This window comes from Bombina bombina, chromosome 4 (assembly GCF_027579735.1).
Source record: "Bombina bombina isolate aBomBom1 chromosome 4, aBomBom1.pri, whole genome shotgun sequence".
NCBI classification, from domain to species: Eukaryota; Metazoa; Chordata; class Amphibia; order Anura; family Bombinatoridae; genus Bombina; species Bombina bombina.
The window spans coordinates 310,401,262-310,425,408 of record NC_069502.1 but is presented as its reverse complement, the minus strand read 5'-3'; the positions used below and the strand labels follow the sequence as shown (position 1 = coordinate 310,425,408).

At 42.0% G+C, this 24,147-nt stretch overlaps 1 long non-coding RNA gene across 2 annotated transcripts in view; it reads left to right on the top strand.

The window, feature by feature from the left end:
• LOC128656231 (uncharacterized) overlaps positions 1-24,147 on the top strand; it is a 106,072-nt gene that overhangs the window by 64,714 nt on the left and 17,211 nt on the right. The window contains exon 3 of one of the 2 annotated variants that reach the window (XR_008401983.1): positions 13,765-13,928. The exons of the other annotated variant lie outside the window; for it this stretch is intronic. This is a non-coding gene — a long non-coding RNA (uncharacterized LOC128656231). Of the gene's footprint in view, positions 1-13,764; positions 13,929-24,147 lie in introns of those variants that run through there. 2 annotated transcript variants of the gene reach the window in all.

Below are 24,147 nucleotides of genomic sequence, written 5' to 3'. Positions count from 1 at the left end.
GAAGGACTTGACAGACTCAGAAAAGTAAAAAATAGTGAGATATCTTGCAGAGGGATGCAGCACTCTTAAAATTGCAAAGCTTCTGAAGCGTGATCATCGAACAATCAAGCGTTTCATTCAAAATAGTCAACAGGGTCTCAAGAAGCGTGTGGAAAAACCAAGGCGCAAAATAACTGCCCATGAACTGAGAAAAGTCAAGCGTGCAGCTGCCAAGATGCCACTTGCCACCAGTTTGGCCATATTTCAGAGCTGCAACATCACTGGAGTGCCCAAAAGCACAAGGTGTGCAATACTCAGAGACATGGCCATGGTAAGAAAGGCTGAAAGATGACCACCACTGAACAAGACACACAAGCTGAAACGTCAAGACTGGGCCAAGAAATATCTCAAGACTGATTTTTCTAAGGTTTTATGGACTGATGAAATGAGAATGAGTCTTGATGGGCCAGATGGATGGGCCCGTGGCTGGATTGGTAAAGGGCAGAGAGCTCCAGTCCGACTCAGACGCCAGCAAGGTGGAGGTGGAGTACTGGTTTGGGCTGGTATCATCAAAGATGAGCTTGTGGGGCCTTTTCGGTTGAGGATGGAGTCAAGCTCAACTCCCAGTCCTACTGCCAGTTTCTGGAAGACACCTTCTTCAAGCAGTGGTACAGGAAGAAGTCTGCATCCTTCAAGAAAAACATGATTTTCATGCAGGACACCTGATCTGAACCCCATTGAGAACCTGTGGTCCATCATCAAATGTGAGATTTACAAGGAGGGAAAACAGTACACCTCTCTGAACAGTGTCTGGGAGGCTGTGGTTGCTGCTGCACGCAATGTTGATGGTGAACAGATCAAAACACTGACAGAATCCATGGATGGCAGGCTTTTGAGTGTCCTTGCAAAGAAAGGTGGCTATATTGGTCACTGATTTGTTTTTGTTTTGTTTTTGAATGTCAGAAATGTATATTTGTGAATGTTGAGATGTTATATTGGTTTTACTGGTAAAAATAAATAATTGAAATGGGTATATATTTGTTTTTTGTTAAGTTGCCTAATAATTATGCACAGTAATAGTCACCTGCACACACAGATATCCCCCTAAAATAGCTAAAACTAAAAACACACTAAAAACTACTTCCAAAAATATTCAGCTTTGATATTAATGAGTTTTTTGGGTTCATTGAGAACATGGTTGTTGTTCAATAATAAAATTAATCCTCAAAAATGCAACTTGCCTAATAATTCTGCACTCCCTGTAATATAAAATGTTGATATAACAATAAAAACAGCAGTTAATACTTGCGCTAGAAAATCTTGGACAAGGTGATCTTTCATTGCAAACAGCAAACTGCAATCCAAAGCACAAGTCACCCGGCCGGTGCTAATTAATGCTCCTGCTTAAGCTAGAAGTAAGCTTTTTGCATATGTCGTGTTGCGCTCATATTATGAGTTGAAAGTAAACTGTTTTTGCTCACTCTATCTATCTATCTATTGGGTACTTATAGAGCATGAACTAATCACCTGTGAGGGTCTCAAGGCGCTAAGGGAAAGCAGATAGGAGGAGGGGTGGGGGTGGGCGTTCAGTCGAAGAGCCAGGTTTTGAGGTCCTTTCTGAACTTTGTAAGGGAGGTGGATTGTCTGAGGTGCAGCAGGAGGGTGTTCTATGTCTTTGCTGCTATGTGGGAGAAGGATCTTCCGCCCACTGTGGATTTGCTGATGCGGGGGATGACTGCGAGTGCTTGGTCAGCCGATCGTAGTTGTCTGGTGGGGGTGTAGAAATTTACGCGGTGGTTTATGTATTCGGGTTCGAAGTTGTGTAGGGCCTTGAACGTGTGGGTAAGGAGCTTGAAGGTGATTCTCTTGTTGATGGGGAGCCATTGAAGGTTCCTTAGGTGTTCGGTGATGTGGCATTGGAGAGGGATGTCGAGGATGAGTCTGGCTGAGGTGTTCTGATACATTGGAGTCTCTTTTGGAGTTTGATGGTGGAACCGGCATAGAGTGCGTTGCCATAGTCTAACCGGCTGCTGACAAGGGCGTGGGTGACTGTTTTCCTGGTTTCGGTAGGGATCTACTTGAAGATTTTTCGTAGCAGGTGGACTATGTGGAAGCATGTTGAGGTGATGGCATTGATTTGTCGGTTCATGGAGAGTGATGAGTCAAGGATGAAGCCTAGATTTCATGCGTGGCCGGTTGGTGTTTCATCCAGGTGGTGACTGCTGTCAGGCCTTTGTGGACTTTCTTTTTGGTGGTGGTGGGATCTCGGGTGAGTGAGATGATTAACTGGGTGTCGTCTGCGTAGGAGACGATGTAGAGGTCAAGGCGTCGGACGATGGCTGCGAGAGGGGCCATGTAGATGTTGAAGAGGGTGGGGCTCAGCGAAGATCCTTGCGGTACACCACAGTTGACTGGTGTGGGTTTGGAGGAGAAGGGAGGGAGTCTGACTTTCTGGGTCCTGCCCGTAAGGAAGGAGGTGATCCATTCCAGGGCTTTGCTGCGTATGCCAGCGTCATGTAGGCAGGTGCAGAGGGTGTTGTGGTCGACAATGTCAACGGCTGCTGAGCGGTCTAGGAGGATGAGGGCGGCAGTTTCTCCTCGGTCGAGCATGGCATGGATGCCATCTGTGGCAGAGAGGAGGGCGGTCTCGGTGCTGTGGTTGCTTCTGAATCCGGATTGGGAGTGGTCCAGGGTGTGGTTGGCCTCAATGTGGTCAATAAGTTGTGAGTTGATGGACTTCTCTATGACTTTGGCCGGGAAGGGGAGTAGCGAGATGGGGCGGTAGTTTTTCAGGTCTGTGGGGTCTGCCGAGGGTTTCTTCAGCCGGGGTTCCAGTTCTGCGTGCTTCCAGACATCCGGGAAGGTGCCGGTTTTGATGGAGCAGTTAATGGTGCGGCAGAGTTCAGGGACAATGGTGCTGCTTGCTTTGTTGAATAGACTAACAAATGTGATACAATTCCCTACTAATTCTTCTGGATCTATCTTTTGTTTAACACAGTTGACCATCCTCTCCTCTTACAAATCCTACATTCTTTTGGCATCCAAGACACAGCCCTCTCCTGGTTTGCTTCCTATCTCTCAAACTGCTTGTTTACCGTTTCCTTTAAGAGCATATTGTCTGATCCTTTGCCTCTCTCTGTAGGAGTACTGCAAGGCTCTCTCTTGGGTCACTTGCTTTTTTACTATATATATGTCTTTCCTTGGAAAACTAATATACTCCTTTGGGTTCCGGTACCACTTATGTGCTGAGGATACCCAAATCTATGTTTCCTCTCCTGATAGCTCTCCCTCTTTACTCAACCAGATTACCATCTGTCTCTCTGCAATTTCCTCTTGGATGTCTTTGCACTGCCTCCAACTCAATCTGTCTAAAACTGAGCTGCTTCTTATGCCTCTATCTCTGTACCCAGTGTTACGGATGTTTGCAGGGCTATACAAGTAAATGATAATAATAAGAAAAATAATAATTTTTAAAATTAACTGTATTTACAGAATGCATATAATAAAAAGGCATAGATAGAGAGAGAGAGAGCTAGATAGATAGATGATGATAGATAGATAGATGATAGATAGATAGATAGATAGATAGATAGATAGATAGATAGATAGATAGATAGATAGATAGATAGATAGATAGATAGATAGATAGATACTTTTTACACTGTTATAATACCTTATTAACTGAAAAGCTGCTATATTGTTTTTTAGCAGTCATTTTATTGACCCCAAAAAGTAATATAACAGTCAAGCTTTAGAGTAAAATGAAGTCATGTGAGGTCAAAAAGGTGACTGTAAAGTTTTCATTAGAGACTTAACTAGCAGCACCGTTCAGGGCTTTATGTCACGCAAACATAATTAGACTGAGCACTTTTATTCTTAAACAAGGATACCAAGTTGACTATTTTCTCTGGATATCCCTAAATTACCTCTTGACTTTGCATTGTTTGCTCAGGCATAACATGTAACTTTCATTTATTGTGTCATTCTGCTAAAATATGTGCACCAAGGGACAGCTAATTATTACAGTCAATATCACAGCACTGTATTATGTTGATGTGATATTATTTCTACCGTATGAAAGAAAAATAAAACATAATACTTACATTAAAGGCAGGTTATATATATATATATATATATATATATATATATATATATATATATATATATATATATATATATATATTTGTTAACATTATTTAAGCTTTACAGAGCTTTTTGAAAATAAATGAAAAAGGAAATTAATAAATTAATTTAAATAAAATTGTAGCCAGAATATAAGTAAATATTTCATTTTTTAGCAAGAGTTGTTTCTTTAAATTTTATAAATTGAAAAGGAAGACAAAGTACAAATGTAAGGTACCGCAGCAATGTGTACCCTCCCGAACTGGCAGCTAGTTGGAGGGTTCCCAAGCATTGGTATAGTTTCTAGTGGAGATGTGACTGAGGGTAAGGCAAAGACCTAGCGGAACAGACAAGGTGGGAAACAAGCAGGCAATGTGGCAAAAAAGGGTAATCCAAGAGAGTAGTTGAGACAGGCAAAAATTGATACACAGTCCAGCAATGAGGTACATAATCACCAGGTAAAATAGTGGTCAGGTTCAGGCAAAAATGGTCAGAGGAATATATCAGCAATACACAGCAAAGCACACCCTAGGAGCAAGTCCAACTAACAGACATGGAGGACAAGAAGTGCTGATTATTTATAGCAGTAGCTGATTGCAGATCTACAACAGCTGGCAGGCAGGTAGAACCAAAGTGTAAAAAACAAAGCAAAAAAACAGGTTAGAAAAAAAAAGCATAGAGACTAAAGCTTTCTTGTGGCTCAGAGCTAACTCACTGCTATACCAATCAGCAGTCCTGGGATCAATACCCATGTAGGCCATGGCACAAAACAGAATTCAAATATTCATTACCAAAAGTCTTCATGAAGATAATAGAAAAATACAATACATATATACACAGTGGGCTAGATTACAATTGGAGCACTAAGTTATCACTCACCGGCAAATTTGCCTGTTTTTTGGCGGGCAATAATTAACCAGCCATTACTAGTGGCTGGTTATTGCTACCGTGAAATTGCGTTAGAAATTAGCGCTTATAAAATTAGCACGTATATGTGTCTAGGGTGATTACATAAGTCTGTGAACCCTTGACTTGTTCTCAGTTTGTTTGATTGAGAACTTGCATTGTATGACTGTATTAGGGACCCAGGTTTTGGGAGAGACCTTGACATGGTACCTGGGCTTGTCCCATTTGGCCAGATGTGGTAACTAACTAACTGGCTGTGCTTATACAGCTTATCTATAGCTTGGACCTAAGGTCAGAAACTTTCAGAATAGGTGGGGATACCACAGACTAAATCAACTATTTCAAATGCCAATATAATGGTAATGAAAATACTTGTAAACAATTTAATACACTCCAGCAGGTAAAGTGTATCATTGGGGTCAAATGAAAGGGGAAAACATTTTTGAGTAAACTGTCCCTTTAACTGTCTGAGAATCTGGGGACAGTGCAGCTAATTTAAGTGCTATTGAGCACCCAGGGCTTAGCATGTTGTAGGGTCATAGAATGTGTAACCAGTCCAGTCTGAGAGTGCAGTCCCCTTCAGTGTTTTTTTTATGTCTAGGGTGATTACATAAGTCTGTGAAACCTTGACTTGTTCCCAGTTTGTTTGATTGAGAGCTTGCATTGTATGACTGTATTTGGGACCCAGGTTTTGGGAGAGACCTTGACGTGGTACCTGGGCTTGCCCATTTGGCAGGATGTGGTAACTAACTCTTCCAGTTTTGCTTTTAATCTTAGCTGAGTACTTGCAAGTGAGTGTAGACTTACTCTGTGTGTAATATATTTATTTTTATATATATAGTTTCCAGTAAAAGACTGTACTCTCTGGAGTTCCATAAAAAATAGTTTTTATTAATCAATATTAAAAAAGCGAGAAAACATGACATTTTGATGCCCTACTGGCATCTTTATCAAATGTCCCCTGTAGAAAGCAGCAATATCACCTACGTGATGTTCCAAAGGAAGTCATATATATAAAAATAACCATATTTAGACATGTGTATATGTATATTATTGTGCTTGTCATATAACATGTATCTTTGAACTTTTATAACTTATTTTTTATTAATATTTATTTTATCATTTTATTAGATAGTGTATATATGAGTGTAAATATATTTCATAATGTATTTACGTTGTGTTTACTTTCGACTTGTAATCTGCACGCAAGCTAACACGGGCAGGATATTTTATTATCGCACATGCTAACAATAGCACACCACTGTTAATCTAGCAATGAATGTTTAAATTAAAAATCACTTTTAAGGGTACTCTGCTACTAATTACTGGTACGTGATCAATTTTGCTCTAGTAGTGTTCTGTCTTAGATCGTTTAAAAAAGCACAAGTTTGTTATTTAGCTATAAATGCCTCTACTATCAACCAAAAATGGGCCTATCAAGCCTTTAGTGTTTTTTACAGTCATGTTTCGGGCAGTACATTCATGCATCATGTCTCCTTTGACACTCACAAAGAACCTTTCAGTATACAATTGATAACTATTTTAGGCAATAAAGAAATTGAAACTGCAGAGCATGCAGGATTCTCTTTTGGAAACTACACATTTAATAGACATTAAGGGATTAAATGCTTACCGGATCCTTCTTCACAGAGGAGAGGATTTAACATAACTTAATTAAATAACTATGTACATGAGAATGTAGTGCGAAATAACGACAGACAAACTTTTTATGGGAAAATTTTGTGACCGTCACAGGCCATAAAATTGTATTAACCTAACAAACTAGATAGAACTGATAGAACTGAAATATATATGGCGGCATAGAGATCAGCTACCTAGAACAGCAGGAGATCACCGGCCCAACGGGAACAGCAGCAGAGGGGTCTCTGCCCTAAGGAGATGACGCTGAGGGGTTGCAGAGATCACGTGACCATCCCTCAAAAGGGAGGAAGGAGGGTTACCGTCACGTGCACGTGAGGGCCTACCCTCCTCCCCGGAAGTCTGGTCATCACTCACCCCTAGCGACCTTCTCCTGCGCAACCGGACCGAGGATCTCCCGCCGCCAGGGTGAAAGAAGATCTTCCACCTAGATAAGGATTCCCTGTTACCAAGCCGTGTAAACCGCATAACAGGGAGAGGAGATCCATATCCTACAGTAATGGCTTATTGGGCCTAGGGTGAGTAGCCATAGCCCTGCCATTAAGGTGCCGTCGAAAATACAACATCATTAAAACATTACAAAAGGGGAAGGGAGGGAGGGGAAAAACTGCTTCAGCCAGGATCCGGAGAAGAAGAGGAAGTTGCAAGGGAGAACTTGGCTTATCTACTGGTAAGGAGGGGCCTACCCTAAATTGCAACAATGTTGCACCCAGCACCTTCCCTCTCTCTTCTAACCCACTCTCCTACAGCCTTAACCCTTAGACTGCTCCAGGCTTATACTAAGCCCTACACTGCATTAAGGGATTAAATGCTTACCGGATCCTTCTTCACAGAGGAGAGGATTTAACATAACTTAATTAAATAACTATGTACATGAGAATGTAGTGCGAAATAACGACAGACAAACTTTTTATGGGAAAATTTTGTGACCGTCACAGGCCATAAAATTTTATTAACCTAACAAACTAGATAGAACTGATAGAACTGAAATATATATGGCGGCATAGAGATCAGCTACCCAGAACAGCAGGAGATCACCGGCCCAACAGGAACAGCAGCAGAGGGGTCTCTGCCCTAAGGAGATGACGCTGAGGGGTTGCAGAGATCACGTGACCATCCCTCAAAAGGGAGGAAGGAGGGTTACCGTCACGTGCACGTGAGGGCCTACCCTTCTCCCCGGAAGTCTGGTCATCACTCACCCCTAGCGACCTTCTCCTGCGCAACCGGACCAAGGATCTCCCGCCACAAGGAAGCATTTTAATGGTACCCTTGCCGCCAACCCACAACCCGATTTACAGGAGGGGTAACAGAGCTCTCTGAATGTCCCCTATGAATAAATCCAGCCCCACATCTGAAAGGTGAACTTTATCCCTTCTATATAGCTCGGTTCTATCAGCCGAAATGGCTTCGTGCCGTACCACGAAGCCACCTGACCCAGTGACGGTTTTCGCTACAGACGCATTGATCTTCTTCCTAACCCGGTATGCCGCCGTATGGGCCGACATATGCCTCCAGTGGAGACGGGGTATTATATGGGACCACCCTATCATGACCCCCGGGATGCGTACTCTTAGCCACCCAATGTCTGCCTGCATAACCTTAATCAACTGTAAAACTGGTATGGCCCCCACATCGTTACCCCCTAGGTGAAGAATAATAATGTGAGGCTTCCCCCAGCGTACCAGGGCCTCAGATATGGTTCCTGCTAATGGGGGCCAGCACATCCCCCTATCACCCAACCACCTAACGGATGCCTTGTTGGGAGGGAGACCTAGGGATTGGCCAATTGGGAGGGACGCACAGCGTAGGGAGGCCCAGTGGACAAAGGAGTGGCCCACAATCCAGATTCGCTTCACCCCGGGGGTAGTGCCTGTGGAGACAAACATTTTAGTATCCTGAATTAACATCTAAACATTAAACAATTGGACGGACATAGGTTCTGAAACAATTGGACCGCCAACGCCCAATACGTTTTATGTCCTCGCACGAGGAGCCCGCTTGCGCAGCGTTAGTCGCGGCCCCTATGCGAAAAGAGTGCGGGGCCAGTCTGCTAGCGTCCAGCCCCGCCTGGACTGCCGCCAATTTTAGGACCCTACCGAACTGAAATTTGGAAAGGGATCTGCCGTCCGCATGGACCAGAAATTGTCCCGGGCCAGGCGGCCTTTGAGCCAGGTAAAGGTTAACGCAGTTAACCGGGCAGCATGCGCTGTTCACCTGAGGGTGAACGGGGATCCAGGTTCCCTTTCCCTCCTGATCTGTCTTTGATCGCGGCAGGAAAAGAAGTAAGGAATCAGGGGCAGCTCTAATATGCTGCAGTTGTATACCTGCCCCTGACGCCTGCTTGGAGGGTGCTACTACCTCACTAACTCTAAGAGCGGCGGCAAAGGCCAGATTAAACGCAGTTTTGAAGAGTAGAGCTTCAAAATCTGATCTACAGACCACGTCGAGCGCCAAGAGCAATCGCTCCAGGCGGTCGCGGGTGATGGGTTCGTGCGTGTCTATTTTCCGCTGCTGCGATCTGCCCCAACCCTTGATCACCTGTCTAATAAAAAAGGAATTGGTTGGGTCAGGAATGGCTAATGCCCTATAGAAAAATGAGAGGGCAGCCAATTTGGATTGTATTGCCCCCTGACGGGCCCCAGAGGCATGCAAACTCACCAGCCAATCATGTAAGGTGTCCCTAGACCCCTGAGCAGCATCGGCTCCCCTGGACGCACAGAAATTGTCCCATTCAGACCACATGCGGGCATAGGCGTGCCAAGTGGATGGTGCTAAGGAGGAGCGGACCAACGGCAGTAAGGCTATCCAGGAAGGACGAGCTGCCAAAGGAAATCAGGACAGCGTAAACCCACGGCTGCAGCTTTGGGGGCTAACTGGCGAAATGTCACCCATTCGAATCGTGACAGGGCGTCAGCTACAACATTGTTAACGCCCGGGACATGACGGGCCTGGAACTGGATGTTAAGGTCCAGACAGCGCAACACCAGGTGGCGCAGCAAGGTAATGACCTTTGCTGAGGTGGCTGACAAGTTATTGATCGCAAAAACCACACTGATGTTGTCTGTCCAGAACACAACAGTCCCGTTCGACAACTTCTCACCCCACAGCTCGACCGCCAAGACCACGGGGAATAGCTCCAGGAGAGTTAGGTTTCGAGTAAGGCCTGCTGGGGCCCAGGACTCCGGCCAGGGCTCCGCGCTCCACTCTCCCTGGAAATAGGCCCCGTAACCGTGCGATCCAGCTGCGTCAGTGAAAAGGTGCAGTAACTGGCTAGACATGGGAGGGGTACGCCAGACCCGAATCCCGTTAAATCGCGTGAGAAATTGTTCCCAGACTACTAGGTCAGCCAGCAATTCACTCCCTAGGGTTATCTTTGATTTCGGGTTTGACCTACCACTAAGCTGTCTTTCCAGTCTACGGTTAAAAACCTGACCCATGGGGATAACTCTGCAAGCGAAATTAAGCAAACCTAACAGGGATTGTAACTGTTTCAGGGAAATAACTGCATTAGAGACTGCCGCTCTGACCGCCTCAAGCATGCCCTGAACTTTAGCAGGTGGCAACCTACAGAGCCTAGCCTGGGTGTCGATTTCGATTCCCAGGAAAACTAAACAGGACGCGGGGCCTTGCGTTTTGTCCTCTGCCAGGGGCACCCCGAAATGTCTCATGACGCTGCGCATGATGTTCATTGTGGATAAACAATCATCGGAGCCTGCTCTCCCTACAATGAGAAAATCGTCCAGGTAGTGTGCTATGGGATCGCTGCCCACTTCTGAAGCTACGACCCAATGAAGGAAACTACTGAACGCTTCAAACAAGGCGCATGACAAAGAGCAGCCCATGGGCAGGCAGCGATCCACGTAGTACACACCTGCAAACTTACAACCCATTAGATGGAAAACTGAAGGGTGGAGTGGAAGAAGCCTAAATGCCGACTCAATGTCTAGTTTCGCCAATAGAGCACCATGACCCGCCCTCCTGACCAGGTCTAGTGCGCACTGAGCTGAGTTGGGGGTCAATGGCATCATTGACTGAGCTACCTTTTGGGTACGACAGGTGCTGAATGAGGCGAAACTTCCCTGGCTCTTTCTTGGGAACCACCCCCAACGGGGAAATGACCAAATCAGGTAAAGGTGGGGCAGCAAAGGGGCCAGCCATTCGCCCTAAAGTCACTTCTTTATTAATTTTATCCCTCACTACTTCGGGGTGTTGGTATGCTGAAATAAGGTTCCTATTAAATTTCTTACCCTTGATTTGCCTAAATGTGGGGATATGAAAACCAAATGAAAAACCCTCCCATAACATACGTGCCGCCGCCTGGTCTGGGTAAGCCCACAACCAGGGTGCCATGGCATGTACCTTAATTGGCGTTTCCGCCTTTCTGGCCCAAGTTTGCTGAAGGGGGCTTATTGGTATGGTCCCTACGTTTGATGCAGTCACTGCCAGGGTGTGGACCAGAGCAGTACCTGCAGACGTGTCTGAAGGTGCAGGCGCTACCCTTGTCGCATTTTTTGTCCTGGAAGGGCCAGCAAGTTCCCCCCCATTTCCTGCTTCTGGTATTGCGAAAGGACTGCTGCGCTGATTGCTGAGTTGAAGTTACAGCAGCGGGTGCACCCCCTTTTGGGTCCATTCGCTGCCACAACTGGTTATCAGTAGAGTCAAAAGTCAGGGAAGGATTTCCTGCCATTTTCCTCCTGAACTCAGCATCATATTCCCTCCACACACCTTCACTGTGATTACGCTGAATCCAGTGAATAGTGTCCGTGTATTTTAGGATAGGCAAACTCTGGGAGGGGTACTTTTCGATATAACAGGAGGAAAAGACCCTGAAGCACTGGAGCCACTCATCAAAAGTGTCTGGGCGTTTAAATTTTTTAGGCCCTGTTCCCTCAACGCTCCTCTCTCTCTGCCTATACGCCTCCACCGAAAGGTCAAATATATTAACATATTTTCCACGGTGAATCCTACTGACCACCTTTTTACGCAGGTGTCTATGCAATGAGTATATTTTTCCTGGGCTTGCGTCCCCATAAAGGGCTGCTCGCCTTTCGGAGATGGCCCTGGTAGGGAGAGGTTCAGCTGGCACCTCTGTACATGGGTTTTGCGGGGCGGTGTTACTGGCGCTGTCCTGCTTATTATCTGGCTTGACCCCCCTCTTTAAAATTTTCTTAATCATTCTAAACATTTTCTTCTGACCTGCCCCTTGTAAACCCAAGGAAGAGTCAGTCTCAGACCCTGAGTCAGAAGAGGATGAGTCAGAGGAAGAATGGTCATTGTGTGTAAATAAAGCATTCTCACCGTGACTAATGGCAGGAGGTCCCTGACCCATGCTGGAAACGGGCTGGCCTGCTTGCTGGTTTTGGAGGGCGACTCCTGAAGACCCTTGCTGTGCAGTGGAAGTGGTGGCTGCCGCTCCTGCTGTAATGCTGCCTGCTACTCCTGCATCCGCCCCACTCATGACTGTGGCAGTGTTGGTCCGTGTTTTTGCTGCACTTTGTGATCCAATTGCTCCCTGCAAAAGAGATAGAATTTGGCGAGCACTTTGCCCAATGGATGTGTCTGGATTATCAGTAGCAAGGGGTGGATGAGCTATATGAAGCGGTGTATGAAATCCCTGACTTGCTGACTGTCCATTCGCAGATGTCTGAGCATTCACACCCTGCTGGTCTGCAATAGGGTTATGGCTTGCCTGGCTTATTGATTGTGCATGGTTTAATGAGTGTGCATGAGCGCCCTGCGTGGCTGCAATGGGGGAGTGGAGACCCTGAGCAAGGGGTTGTACCCCATGTATGCCTAACATAATGGGATGTTGTAGCTGGCCTAAAGATTGCACATTTGCATTATGTATGCCAACCAGGGGTGTATTATATCCCTGAGGTGCTGCTTGTACGTTCACACCATTCAAAACCGCATTCACACCAATGGGGGATGGTAAATGATGAGACGATATATGATGCTCAATGTTCTGATTCACATGCATACTGCGATCATTGCCTTGATTCACATGCAGACTATTATCAGACATATGTGTATTAATGACAATATCATGCGGCTGAGCGGCCGCTTGTACTAAACCACTATCAGCCCTGTGTGGGTTAATAATATCGGGAGCGGCCTGCTGAACGGCATTTGCGTTATCTCCCATTTGTAAAAACTGTAATGGCCTCATTGCCCTGGAAGGGTTAACTCTGCGTGTCCCCCTACCCCTATCACTGGCTATCTGCCTGGTACTACCTCTTATGATGGAGCGACCCCTTTGATGCCCCTGAGGATTAACGTTCAAATGTGCTGTTCGCTTGCGCTGTTTGCTTGCGCTGCTAAGGCCCCTCCGACCCCCCACTGATAACCCGCCAACGGCCAAGGACGGCTCTCGGTGCTCACCTGCAAGTGGCGTTGCCCCGGGAGCCGATGTCCTTGCGACCGCGCGGGAATCTGCCAAGCCGGAAGTGCCGATGTCCGCTTCCGGTGACGTCACTAACATGGCGTTGACACCGGAAGTCGGACCCGGACCACGCGGCTGGCGAAGGAGATCGCTAGGCCCTGGGGAGTGCAGCATAGGCCCTGGGGTGGCATGGGCCTCGGGTATGGTGCGCCTATGGGCAAGTGAACCGGGTGTTGAGGGCTGAGGGGCCGTTACAGAGGCCATGTTCCAGCCGGGCTGGGGATCGCGTGTTGTCACGTGTGGTGCCTCAATGAGAGGTGTGAAAGGGCGATGGCTGCTGGGGGTAGTTAAAGCAGGATCCGGATCCTGACTAGAAGGATCAGGAGGGAAAACAGCTGGTGTCACGCTGGGCCCTGGGGAGGCTGCAGCCATTGCGGATATTATGTTTTTTAACAGGTCAGAAACTGCTGACATAGCAGCAGGGGGTACTGCACTAAGAAATGAGGCCTGTACACTATCAAGGGGTAAATTAACCTGCTGGGTCTGCAATGCTTGCGGTGTGGGGGATTCCTGAGCTAACTCAATATCAATAGGTCCCTGCTCTTCCACATTATGAACCTGGGCTGACACAACAGTAGTATATTGAGTTGGGGGAATGATATCTAAATCATCCTCAGAAATAGATTGAACACTTATCTTTATTTTTTCTTTTGCAGGTGCAGGAGGTTCCTGTTCCGACTGGTAACGTCTGGGAGGCAGAGTAGAACGCCTGGAACGATGCATAGCTGCACTGGTGATGACAGAACTGCTAAGAAAAACTGCTTCAGCCAGGATCCGGAGAAGAAGAGGAAGTTGCAAGGGAGAACTTGGCTTATCTACTGGTAAGGAGGGGCCTACCCTAAATTGCAACAATGTTGCACCCAGCACCTTCCCTCTCTCATCTAACCCACTCTCCTACAGCCTTAACCCTTAGACTGCTCCAGGCTTATACTAAGCCCTACACTGCATTTTAGCCTAATTCAAGACTGCAACAAACTTAAAAGGACACATTGTGTCCTAAACAGATTTTACAGTTTTATGCGGATATGAGCTTGATGTTCTGTAAATAATAGAGGTGTTAAAATCTAATATTTTGAAGTCAACTGCACACAATATAAAATGTTTAGATTTTTTATCTTCCCTCAACACATTTTTGGAGAAGTCTTCTCACTGAAAATATGACTGAAACACATTCTCATTGTCACTGTGGCGACAACTTGTTGTAACCATAGGGTAGACTGACGGAGGAAGTGCCTAGGAAGATACACACAGGTGTTGGTATTTTCCAGACTCCATTTACCCACCACCCCATCAAAAAGACCTCACACTTGAAAGAGGGGAATCTTTACATGCCCATCTAGGGTGCAGGTGATTCCCATAAAATGTGAAAATATGGATAGCACTTATAGGAGATGATCCTCTTTCCAATGGGTCACACTCTTTACTGTGGCATGAGTAATCATCTAATAGAACCAAATGAAATTAAATCATAGCGTGTGAGACAACTAATTAAAACAAAAAACAAGAGTAACAGTGTGCCTGTCCAGCTGCCTAACAAAATGGTTGTTTTTTGTGACTCTAAATATCTCCTCATGTCCAACTTACCAGAGATCTATATTATAAGACCCCCCCCCCATTCATTTGAAAGAAGGTGGGTCCCATCATTCAAATAAGGAGTTTAAAAATAACAGATGTTCAAATAAATGGAACTAGGAAAGTGTAAATATACATGGAATTTTGTAAAATTCTATGTAGATAACTTTATGTGCAGGTGTTTTTGATTGCCATTTTTAAACTAACTTTTGCTTTGAGAAGGTTATATCTATGTCAAAATATCTTGTCAAAATGAATTGTAACCTCTCTAGGAGAAAAGAATGTGTGTATCTAACATTTTTATGTTTGTTGTTCCTACTTTTTGTTTGCATAAACTGAAGGATTTTGCAAGTTGATCACATTTTCTTTTCATTTTGAAACATTTTTTATTGAATAACATAGTATGGCGATGCATCTGACAAGCTAAGTCATTTTGACTTCATGTTCACATAACATCAGTTTACTGCTGGGCATCTTAATGTCTTTTTACCTGAAAATTAGAGTTTTTTTCCTTTCAGTTGTAGAACATTATTTACAATCAGTTACTGCTAATATGAGTCACATTGTAACTGAGGTAATTGCAATGATCAGTTTTATATGTTTGTTAAAATATCCTGCCTCTCTTGATCCTATACTGCACCAAAAAAAAGTGTATATATATTTTATAATAAAAGATTTATAATCCTACTTGGTATCTTCTGTTCATCCGCCCCTCTTCATTTCCTTCCTTTTGCTGTCCCACCCACTCTCTGCATAGGCTTCCTAAGGCTTTCAAAGGGCTGGACAAGAGTATCATATGACACACACACTGATTGGAAGTTCATTGGAATTGTCATTAAAAAGAAAAAAGAGATCATATCAGTGGGTCGGTGTAACATTGTTATAGAAGCATTACTACAAGCACATATTTAACCCTTTTCAAAGATAGATTCATAAAAAAAAGGTACATATACTTTTTTAGTGGCAAAGAATATGTATATGGAATTTGATTAGCTAAAGTTTACTATCACTTTAATTTTTTTTTTAAAGAATTTCTTACTACAGTAACTCTCATTTAACTGTTTAAGTGGATGCTTGAATACTTAAAAAAACATAAATTCTAATGTATAATAAGACAGCAAGTGGATTTTGTCTCTGTGTTTCATGAAGCAATAATATATTTCTGATGTGAAAAATTTGGCAAATCTGTTATATATTTAACAAAATATGATTTTGTTTGACCTAAACATTTATAAAAGGGACTTTAAGCTGTTGGTGTGCAACTGCAGAAGCAGGGTTACTACTTATGCTGTGACTGCAGAACTCTTTGCAGTTGTTATTATAACGCCTTATAGCTGCTAGTTGGTGAATCTCTGCTTATTCGTGCTAGGCACCACCATTTTGGAGCACACATATTCTTGTATCCTGTGTCAGAATTGGTGTGCATTCACAGATCAGTGATGTTGTATGCTTTTTGACAGCTTGCTTTGCCTTTTACTTCAATTTAGCGTTTGCAATAGAGAATGCTGGAAGCTTTACATTTTTGCATTTTTTTTACACAGTTTCAAAGTTAAGGGACAGTTTACTCAAAAATTTTCTCCCCTTTAATTTGTTCCCAATGATCCACTTTACCTGCTGGAGTGTATTAAATTGTTTACAAGTAGCTCCTTTACCCTTATATTGGCATTTGAAATTGTTGATTTAACATGTGGTATCCCCACCTATTCTGAAAGTTTGTGGCCGCGCGTACCAGCTATAGATAAGCTTTGTAAACACAGCCAGCAGAAGAAATTACACTCCCAGTGTGATATAGCAGAGATAAGGTAATAAAATGTTGATTTTCCATTGTTCTCTCAAAGTACTGGTGATTGTTTTAAGGACAGATATAAGATAATGAAGCAGGTATATGTACACAATGTGATACAGTAATGAGATCTGATTATACCTACAAGCTCAACCTATTTTATTAGGTTGTGGCTTCAAAACACAAAATCAGAGCTTTAATATACACAAATAAGCCTTAAAAAGCTAATTTTCATACATTTTTTACTCTGCAGTTGGTAAAAAAAGCAATAGTAAACACATTAAGGGAAAAACTATTTTTGAGTATACTGTCCCTTTAATTAACAAATATAAAATGCCCACATGAATAATAAAGAACAGTGCAACCACTGAAAACATATTAATCTCTCTCTCTTTGTATTGTGTATGATAAACGGAAGTGCATAATATGGCTTGTCAAAAAGACCAAAATGTCACCGATCTTTGACATTATCTGTCACATGGTGTGTGAATACTTATGCTCCAAAATGGAGGTGCTCTGTGTGAAGATATTGCTCTTGTAAAGGGTTTAAATGAAAGAATGGCTTTATAGAGGATTTTAAGCACTGGAGAAAAACAATAGCATGGTGAGTAAACTAGTAACCATCCTATTGGAGTTGTACCCAACAATTCCATGTCTCTTTAATTGCCAAACATTTATCAAAGTTTCAGATCTGTTGGCCATAGAGATGAAACTTTAATAAACAGCCCCATTGGATGTGCACAAGAGGTGAAGCATAAAATAATTTGTGTTTTTATAAGAAAATGCAATTCCAAGATAAAACACAATGTCATATGCACAGACAATTATCATACCCATTATCACTTCATTATAATGCTTATTAACAGAGGATAATAGTTTTGAATGTGAGAGAAACTTCCCTAATATTCTCTGTATGGAGCTAAATATTCTCTGCATGTAGTTTAGTTTTTTATTGAAAAGGCCTAATCACTTGTGAGGAATAAAAAGTCAATAGGGATTAAGAATAACAATTTAGATAGCGTGTGCAGCAAATAAATCCTTTTGAACAAGGTTTGGTTAATTGCCTGTTTTATTTCTCTGTTCCTCGGCAAGATCATAATCTGTTCAATGAGCTGGATAACAATATCTGGTGACATTACACAGTAAAGTGTCAATAGATATTGTAAGCTAGCTTCCTTGGAGTCAATTCTGTTACTTGCTATACAGCTAAGCACAGTGAGAATGAAATTAAGTCAGAAGTCTTATAGAGGAGCTCAGTGATAAAGCTATTTCTTGCCTGTTTCATTTACTTTATATGTGACCATGGGCAAGAAACCCAGAGCCACATGGTCATGAGATACCTTAAAATCCAGATACAAAAACACATTAACATTTATCTTCATATTTTTTTTAAAGTGTACCTTGTATGCAATGTTAAATTGTAATGCATTATGTGTCACCCACATAAAACTCAAATAATTCTCTCTCCCATCTATAATACATAACATTTCTGTCTTTTTAAAAATAGGCGTTCCTGTACTGAATAAAACCAAATTACCAGGACTTTGTTTCACATATTTATGCTCTTCCTGATAGTTTAATTTTAAATTTATTCAGTTTTTACACAACCTTTTTCAGGCAAAAATAAAAATAAAAAAATACATCCCTCCTATGGGTGCCACAATTTTGTTGCAGGTATCTGAAGGAGAGTTGCTTCACATGTGAAAAGACTTTGGCACTGGAATGCAGTGAAAGCTAGGTTTCAACATGGCAGCACACATGACTAGAGGGAGACGGAAATTAACTCCAATACTACACTTATAAAATTAATTTAGTTTTTAATGTCCCTTTAATAAAATATCTGATATGATGTGATGTGAAAGTGTACCTGTGATGTAGAGCTTCTCCTAATCAGACTGTGCAGACAAGGCTGTGACTGAGTTGCAAAAGGGTTAACAAAACACTTTCTAAATTATTCTTGCTCCAGAAAGTACTAAAATCCCCTTTATCACCACCCTTATGTGCATCTATAACTCCAAATGCTGCCACCACAAAGGATAGATACAATTATGAGTCTTTTCTCCCCTACTAAACAGATTAAAATTAAAAATTATTTTTTTAATAAAAAATATATCTAAAAACACAATATTAATATTACCAGTCTCGTTCAGTAACACGGATCAAATATTAGACAAAGGCTAAACTTAATTAAAGAAAATGTATTATGAGCAAAAATGTGACAGTGCATTTGTAAAAGAAAAAAAAAATATGTTTAATAAATAAAATTACACAAGGCAAAACAGTTTTAGAAATAAAATTGAGAAAAACGATCCTAACTGTACTAAAGAGCTTGGCAAGAAAGGATGGTCACTCATGCAGTTATTACATAGTCTACCATGTAGAATGACAAACTTACATTGTTGAAATCAAAGTTATATACCCTTTTATCTGATATAAGATTTCTAGACCAACGGTCCAACGGTCCTTCCCGAGTGGGGCCAGAAAGTAACCTGTTTTATTTCTCTCCCTTATGGCTGGTTATTAAAATCTGAGTCCTTGGCTGAAAATATAGAACACCTTATAACTTTTTTATGTACAGTATATCTAGTTCACATACACATATAAGCAATTCCCCCTGGGATGTCATGAGGATTATTTTGATACCAAATAAAATATATCTATCATATTTGGTCACCCAATCACATAGTGTGATACATATGTCATAAGATATTCCAAGGTGTCACCTCTGATCAACCTTGGTTGTCTCTGGATAAAAGCACTGTTTTTCATCATGTCTCTGCTAACATCTCTGCATCATAAAAAATACTCTATGTGTTGGGGCTGTAAAACTGACATTAGGCAATAACATTTTTGCCAGTGAAGCTTACAGCTAATTATGACGGAGAAAAAAAAAATACAGGGACACACATCCTTTGGAACAACAAAAACATTTAACACATAGATACAAAGTTAACCTCTTGCGACTAAAATCATGACACCTCCATGACACCTCCCCCAAATAATAGATACAAAGGGAGGAGGCACACAAGCCACTCCAGGTGAATATCAAACATAGCTCTACCTTGATGTTTTAACCCCATTCCCAGACAAATTACACTGAGTGGTTTTGCCATCATGGTGCCCTCCATTTAAAAATGATACACAATGTGCTTGGTCCAGTTGTTTTAAGATATTGAAAGGCCCCTTCAATGCAGCATGTAGCTTGCTCTGCCTCATCAGTGTTTATACAAAAACACTCTGCTCCATCTCATACACTCCATCCCTGGCAGTAGAATCCTGCACAGTTCTTGTATGAACATGGCATTGGCAGCACTGAGTTTTGCATGTCCCTTAAATGTGCATCATACCCTGTTACAGTTGTGTCTGTGATGCACAGTTTGGTATGAGTACAGAGTAGTCTCTGGATTCAATAACAACATTGTAGTCATTTGCTCTCTCCAGTTGTGCCAGCTCAAGCTGATACTCTCTCTAGAAGATTTGTGTTCAGCAGCAATCTGGAGTTCAGCTGCAGTCCTAGCAACTTCTCATTCAGCAGCAGCCTGCTCTTGGAATTATAATATCAGTTGTATCCTTAAATTTGAGTCTGCTGATCTCACATGCTTTAGGATCATTTGCAAATAACAGTCCAAGGGATTTCCAGAGCTTGTTGAATCACTGCGCATAGCTGTAGTCACCTCTCTTGAGGCTTCGACTTATGCTGCCAGGGTGCTGTGATAATATATAAAAGCTTATATTAGTACCTCTTTGATTTTTCCACAAGAGGGAATATCTCTCTCCTGGCATAACAGTGCCATCATTTCCTTGGTCTGCTGCTGGTATGCCTCCATAGTTAAAAATGAAATAGGAAATGTAATTATATAAGATAAAGACGTGTTTAACAAATAAATGACTCAAGGCAAAACAGTTTTAAAAATAAAAATGAGAAAAACAGTTCCTAACTGTACTAGCTTGTACTGCAATCATTCCGATCCAATCAGGATTATTGACACCCCCTGCTAGCGGTCACTTGTGCAATGGTAAATGCCGACAGCCCCCTAGAGTAAAATGTAAGGGTTAAAAAAAATGTGCACCAAACACAACATGAATTTATTAAAATATAGTGTTACACTAATGTATACACTATCTGATAAAAATGTATTCATATAATTATTAATCAGCAAAGAAAAGCAAACAGGGTCCAGGAGTGTCAGTTAAAATGGTAATCCTTTATTTGATAAATGATAAAAGTCACGGTTATACAGGATAGAGCACACATGGGTAGGCTGTGGCTGTGAGATCAGCTGACGCATTTCGGCAGTTATGCCGTAGTCATAGCTAATTATCTCACAGTCACACCCTATTTACATAGCCCTGTCTGGGCTGTGATTGGGTAAAACTAATGTTAAAACAAATTATTATTAGCCATGCCTACTAGATTTTGTCTTTATTTTAGTGACAACCCCTATCCCTATATGGGGATTCTATAACATGTAACCCTTCTCATATGACTTGCAAAAAATATATACATATAAATAGTTATAGTGGGACCCTTCAACAACGACATGTTTTTAGAATTTTAGAAACCCTTTTCTTACATATATGATTAATTGTGATAGACTCCTTGTGTGGTCCATCAAATTCAAACTGGTTCATAACATTTAAATGTTCTTTTTATTATGTAATTATTCTTAACCCATTGTGTTTCAGTCTTATCTTTATTTCCTTGTAGACACTACAATAGCAATAGTAACAATATCAATATCAATATTAGTGAACAGCAGTAAGTTATTACGCCCAATATATTATCAAGTATCGTATTTCAACAGATTAATATACTTTCTGACATCATATTCATTTTTAAACAGTATTATACATTCATTTTCATTCCACTCTTGTTATGTGTTAATGCCTAGTTTAGAAAAAATGGGTCAGGTGTGCCTATGGAATTACTCTTAGTCACATGGGCCCTAAAATCTACCTGAAAAAACTTCCATGTTCCTTAATCGGCTGTACCTCTCTGCAAATCCCTTCACTGGCTTCTTCTTGCCTCCAGGAATAATCACAACATTCTCACTCTGACATACAAGGGCCTCAACTGCACTGTTCCCCCTACATCTTAGATCTTGTCTCCAGATACTCTCCCTCCCAATCCCCTTCACTCTGCTCACAATCTCCTACTCTCCTCCTATCTTGTTACCTCCTCACAATCTGTTTACAGGACTTTTCCAGACTGGCTCCCACCTTGTGGAACTCTCTGCCTCGCTCCACAAGACTCTCCCATAGTTTTGAAAGCTTCAAGCACTCCCTAAAGACTCTACTGTTCAGGACGCATACAACCTACACAAACCTTTCATAATACCAGTTCGCCTCCTCCATTACTTTCCACCATGAACCCCCTTAGCATGTAAGCCTAAAAGCCCAACTGTTTGGCAGATCACCTTCATAAGAGCTGACTGCAGCAGTGCAACTCTCGGCAGGGCCCCTCTACCCATTTGATCCCTATAAATGTTACCTTGTATACCGCATATATTTATAGCGCTGCAGAATCTGTTGGTGCTCTACAAATAACCTATAATAATACTAATAATACACGTGCTAACTTGCACACATTAAGGGTCAGATTACAAGTGGAGTGCTAAATATCGATTTCTTGAAAGCAATATTAGCTTTTTTGAGCTATGTCGGGTTGTGCTTTGTATTACAAGAAAGAAAAAAATAGGTATTTTGCAAACACCGACTAGCGCAAAAATCTGATCATCCAATATTGTGTGTGCATTCACAAATTCTTCCATAGAAGTCAATGGAGAAAAAAAGTGGAAAAAAACTAACACCCAACTATCGCTCAAACATTTCACAATTGTGCTAACCTAACATTTCATATTCCAATATACTTAGTATAACTGAACATTTTCTATTTATTTATAAATAAAAATTTCTACATATACCTGATGGTTTTTTTTAAACAAATATTTATATTTATACCTATATATATATAAGCAAAAGTTCAAAAGGTATATGCACTCTCACCACCATCCTCCAACCGTCAGGGTGCTCTGAAGAGGTATAAGCAAAGGAGATAAGATGAAGCACTGACTGGACTTCAGATTACTGTGTACAAAATATTTATTTGTGACGTTTCGGGACCATCAAACGTCCTTCTTCCTGACAACCCAAGTATCCAAACATACAGAACTTATAAAGGCCTGTGAAACCCTCCCCCACTACGGCCACCAATCACTGGAGACCGTGTGCAAAAACAAGGGGCTATACCATAAAATAGCCCAAATGTGAAACATAACCCTTTGATGCAACAAAACATATGCATCAAACTAACATGTGCCTTAATGTTATTGAATAAAGTAAAATATTGAAAAACAACAATGTGTGTCATTAGGACGTGGTGCGAGATCCTACTTACTACCTGCTCCCTAAATCAGAGGGTCCCCAGTGGATCATTACAATGGAACAGTCCACAACAACACACCCTATTGGCTAAAACAGACCACCTCACCCCCAGTGGGAGTCATAGTTACTAATATAAACAAAAACAAAACAAGGTCGGCGCAACCGGAAATCATCCACCTCGATGTATATACAGTCTTACAGCCCCCGGCTGAATCTTACTACGTAGTGACCTTTCAACCTCTTATCACCCTGCCCAGATGTGTACCACAGTGGATCTAATCGGATAAACCTAATGTAACAGCCATTCCGTTGTGAGATCAGCTGTCTTGTCAACACATAGAGCATCCACTCACGTAGACTGTGTCGGGGTACCTCCCCCTCGGTCGCGATAGATGTATCATCATCACACCTCCATTCTAATTGGTTGTGAAGGTATTGACCTCTCCAATAACAACACGGTGACTGAACCTAGAATGACAACATCCCTCCTGTCTGTGTCAATATATCTGCGATGAGGCGGAGGAGGGCGAGAACCGATCTTACAAATAACCTTATATATTAACAACCTGAGCCACAGCTTAACATACGGCTCACTTGTCCGAATAAAGAGCCAACACCATCAACGCCTCTCATTATGTGGAAAAAATGTGCCCCACCTACAAAACATACTCCACATTGTGATCTCCCCCAATATCCCATTGTTCAAATAAATTGATCTCCAGCAGATAACACATAACCGATTCCCATAAGACTAAACTAACTATACCGTATCTGTCCAAGATGGACGCATAACTAAAAATCATACGACAACCAAAAACTCCTATAAATTACTCTATAGATCATATCTAGGACTGTGCAAATAGCGTCAAACAGTCAACGCAGACAACTAACCTCAAAAGCTCAACATGCAGTAATCGACTTCTATCGTTAAAAGTTAAAAGTTGAAATTGAAAATAAACCCCATCTCCCTAACTTGCAGTGACAAAACGTATCTAGTACATATGCCGGTATGCGTCTGAAAAGAGACCTATACTGGGCAGGGTGAGCCAATCCCATAGGGAAATTCATACACTGAATGGCGCAAGCCTGTCTTAATAAATCATCCAACAACCTATTCGCTCAGCTAGAATAAAGCTCATACCAGATCCGGGAACAGAGAAGTGGGACCACGTCCACGATAAATTTAAACAAACAAGTGAACCTAAAATAAGTGAAAATACAACATTAACACATACATTTAAAATTGAGGCCTCGCAATAAAAACAAATAATCCTACATGCCACCTTATTGCACCACTGGG